Consider the following 4,796-nt stretch of genomic DNA (forward strand, 5'->3'; position numbering starts at 1 on the left):
TTTTAAAAGTATATTTTTGGGGAAGATCCAAGATGGTGGCATAGATAAACATCTGGGTTGCTGCTGTCCACAACAATTTCCAAAACTACAACTAAAAAACAGAACGTCTACCACCCAGAACCACGGGAAAGCTGGCTGAGCGGAACCTCTACAACTAGACCGAAAGAGACGGGCACAATCAGGGCACTAACGCTGAAAAACTGAGGTACAGGGGAGTGTGTGTGCAATACGAACTGGCGGCGGAGCCCAGCTGGAGGCGGGCATTGCTTTCTTCAATTGGAGAGAGACAAGCCCCCAATCTCTCTGAAATCCAGTTTCTGGGGAGAGACTGGGCTGTCTGCCATTGGGTTGGAGTGAGGGTGGCTTACTAGCAGAGCTGCGTGGAGGTAGAATTGTTGGCTGTACCGGGGTGCCAGATGGCGAGGACGCGGTCGGAGGCGCGGGGAGGAGGTTGGAGGCGGCTCACTGCCAGTCATTGCTGTTTGACACGCCCTAGCCTAGCGATGCCCTGAGACTCCGCCCCGCACAATGTACAAACACACCCAAGCTCCTAGCAGCGGCTTTTGCATATGAATGGCCTTCTCTATTGCAGTTTAAACTAGTAAACTTGCACCCCGGTACAGACAGCTCCAAGGACTCCAAGCTCCAAGCAGGGAGGAGAGGACGGCAGTTCTCACTGTAGCTCCTACAGGGTGGCCTCAGACAGCAGCTGAACTGCACCCCATTGGAGATTCAGAAGCCAATGCACCTAATGGTCAGTGTGAGGCACCAGATTTCAACTCCTCACATCCATAAGTGACACATTCGGGAGGCGGACTCAGTGAGCACCAAAGCCCCACTCAAACAAGCCCTGTACCACAAGCGTGTCTCCAGCACAGCAGTGCTTCCATTATAGACACAGCAGGTCCTCACAGCCAATTGGCCTGGAGGTCAATTCCTCCCAGTGTACCAACAACAATCAAGGCTTTTAACTACACCAAGACTTTCCACTCAGCCCACAAAGGGGTGCACCAAGAGTGACCACCTAGGGTGATCGGGGAAGCTGAGCTACCAGCCCCTATAGGTCACTGACCACACAAAGCCACTCCATCAACACAGGGAAGCAGCCAAAATGCGGAGACACCAAAGTATGTCACGAATAGAAGAGATAGAGGAAAGTAAACTAATGGATGACACAGTGTTCAGAACCACATTTATAAGGTTACTCAAGAATCTTCTAAAAACCGCTGAGAAACTTGAAGAGACCTTCAAGGACCTTAATGAGAATACCAAAAAAATGGAAAAGGACCAGTCAGAAATTATGCATACACTGTCTGAAATAAAGAATATATAGAAACTCAACTGTAGATCACCGTACCCGAAGAGTCAAACCAAAGATCTGAAATATGAGGAAGCAAACAACACCCAACCAGAGAGGCGGAAAGAAAGAAGAATCCAAAAGTGTGAGGATAGCATAAGGAGCCTCTGGGACGGCTTTAAGCATACCAACATCCGAATTTTTGGGGTGCCAGAAGAAGAGAGAGAGCAAGATACTGAAAACCTATTTGAAGAAATAATGACAGAAAACTTCCCCCACCTGGTGAAAGAAATAGACTTACAAGTCAAACTGTCCAGGCCTCAGAAACTTTTTAAAATCCTATACCCCATCTTAAAACAAGAGACTTAGAATTGGAGGACTACTGAATGGGGAGCTTGAAAGTCAGGGCATGAGTGAGGAAAGTGAGGCATGTAGGGAGCAAGATTTAAGGCGGCCCTCACTCTCAGGACTGACCCTACGCTTGCACAACCCTGAGAGAGAGAGAACCTCCTTAAATCTTGTGTCCTGAACACCTGCTGGCCTCCCCTGGTCAGGCCCTGTCCAGAGAAGTACACGCACAGGATTGTGGAGAAGAGTTTGCAGGGGATTTCTGAACAACTCTGGATCTCCTCTCTGCATTCTGTTGCTTTACAAGGAAATGTCAGCCTTTTCCAGCTTTGGACACTAACTCCAGCCCGTAAGCGTTGAGTCAGGAGGGGCTTTGCCAGGCCAGATTTTCCTGAAACGTCAACTTGCAGCTGGCTCGTTTCCTCTACAAGGCCACTCAAAAAAAAAAAAAAAAAAAAAAAAAAAAAAAAATGCTTGGGCTCCTCATTCTTTTACGGCTGGTGGTAGCTTCTATTTCATATTCAAGGATGGTTTTAACTTTCTGAAAACATATTGAAAGTATATGCTTCACTTTTCTCTCCCAGGTTTTATAGATTCTCATCCTTACTCTCCCTCCTCCTCCTCTCTGCTTTCCACCCTTTCTTGTCAGTGATTTCATACCCCGTCACTGGCAGTGTGGTCAGAGGGCACATCATTAATCCTCACTGGAGGCAGTGACGAGAATAGCTCGCCCAGGAACATCCAAGGCCATCCTCGGGAGGCAGCTCCTTGAACGGTGTCTTCCTTCCCTGGCCTCGAAATTCCATGATGTCATTAGCATCCTGACCCTGCTTCACGGGTAATGGCTGGTGGCCAGACCGTAACTGCTCACTCCTAGAACCTCATCAAGTTTTAAAACACTAGGGAAAGAAACTTTGTAATTTTCCAGTGCTGAAAAAGGATGGTAGTGGCTGGTGGGAGCTCCCAGCACAGCCAAAATTAACTTCTTTCTATTGTGATAATTGAATGGTTTTTAATGAAGTTCTTCCTATAATTGGATTCAAAAAGTACCCCCTCAGAGGAAAATTTGGAAGAGAAAAAGAGGGAAAGGGTCAAATAGGGCAGCGTTTGCAGCAACTTCCTGGCAATATCAAGATCATGAAATTGTATGGGTGTGTCTCACTTGGCTTAAGAGCCATGTCTCTGTAAAGTTTCACATAAAAGGAATTTTTAAAAAATTAAATCACTATTACGTGCACAGGGAAAGATTGCTAAATAAAGGAAACTTGGAGTGCTAGACTCTATAAAGTGGATTATATTTATATAGTGTACAGTATCCCTCCCATGTACACACATTGTTTTTTTTTTCTAAATTTGAAGTTTTACAGGATTTTCATGAAGTATGCATGCTTCTTAGTTACAATGAGGTCTCAGCTGTTCTCAGTTTTTCATGATGTTCTCTTGGGAGAATGAGTAGCTGCCAGGTTCTGTGGGGACTTCTGAGCTGAGAAAACCACCCCTGTGGGTAAACTGACCCAGAATCCTTCTTGCCTACCTCCAGAATGACATGGGCTCTGGGGTACCCAGATTTCAATGACTGGACAAGGGAAGTGTTGATGGGGAACAACCTGGGGCTAAATGTTGACAGATGCAGCAAGAAAAGCAGTGTGGTATAGTGGACAGAAGCATGAGCTCTGTGGCCAGATTGCTCTAACTCTCTCTGTCCCTTAGCTAGGTTGCTCCCTGAACCTCTGTATCCTCATCTGTAGAAAGGGATGAATCGAATAGTACCTACCTACCTGAGGGTAGCACCTGGCATATATTAAATGCTCCAAAAGTGAAAGCTATTTTTAACTTCCTTGGCAAGCTAGCTCCATTAGGACAGGAGGGAAAATATCAAAAAAAAGATCAAAGATGCTAATGTCAGTATGCTGAGGGCTGGTCCATGCCAGATTCATGCTGAATACTTTCATTTATTTAATACTTAATGTCACACAAACAGTACCACCAATAGTATCCCTATTTCCCAATAGAAACTAAAGCTCAGAGAGGTTAAGCAATTTTTCTGATATCACACAGCAGATAAGTGACAAAGTAGCTCTCTGAGGCCAGTGCTATCGTGGGATCGGGCCTAAACGGGCAGTCGGACATCCCTCTCACAATCCCTCTGGGATCGAGCCTAAACGGGCAGTCGGACATCCCTCTCACAATCCCTCTGGGATCGAGCCTAAACGGGCAGTCGGACATCCCTCTTTCCACTCTGTCTCAGGCCTGAGAAGATCAAAGCCTGAAAGTGACTTTTTAAAGATGAAGGCACAGGGCCTGGAAAGTATTTGGATTTAGAAGTCAAATTGGGTCCGGGAACTATATCAAGATTTATTGAGGATCTACAGTGTGCTGAAGGCACTCCAGGCACAAAGGTAAATAAAGGCCTTGCCCGTGGCCTCAAAGTCCAGTGGGGGAGATAGTCCTGTAAGAATTTAGGGGTGAAGAATGTGCTACTGGGTCCCTAAGCAAAAAAAAAAAAAAATGACCAACTTTATCTGCGGAAGGCTTGAAGGGAGATGACATTTGAGGGCTTTCAAGCATTATCTCATTTAATCTTCTTGTGCTTGGGCGATATTATTACCCTAGGACGGGGACACTAGCCCCTTCTTACTTAGTAGGAGAACCTGGCGTGCCTTGGGGAGGCCATATGGCCAGCTCCAAGTCTACATTTTCCAGCCTCCCTTGCGGCAACTATGGCCCATGAAATGGAAGCAGAGGTCATTGGGTTTGGACTTCCATAAGTTTCTGAAAAAGGGTATAGCCTGCCTCCTGGGCTTTTTCTCATCTTTTCTCCTTTGTCCTGCTTCCAGTCTAGAGGGCAGATTGATGGCTAAGGTGCCAGACCCAACTTGGGACCTTGAGAAGGCAGGCTGTGAGCTAAAGGTGGGGGTATGAGGGGTGGGGGTGGGGGGATAGAAGGACAGAAGGAGCCTGGGCTCCTGATGATCCTGACTCGTGACTCCCTGCACCAGCCTCAGGCTGCCTCCCTGCAGACTTGTTTGTTAAGTGGAGGCAAAACAAACTTCTACCTTAACTAAGCCTCTGTTATTTCTGGTTATTGTTATTCCGCATCTGACCCAGTCCCTAACTGGCAGTCGGCCCCAAGGTTATTATGGTGCTGGGA

The sequence above is a fragment of the Cnephaeus nilssonii genome, assembly GCF_951640355.1.
Source record: "Cnephaeus nilssonii genome assembly, chromosome: 4".
In the NCBI taxonomy this organism is placed as follows: Eukaryota; Metazoa; Chordata; class Mammalia; order Chiroptera; family Vespertilionidae; genus Cnephaeus; species Cnephaeus nilssonii.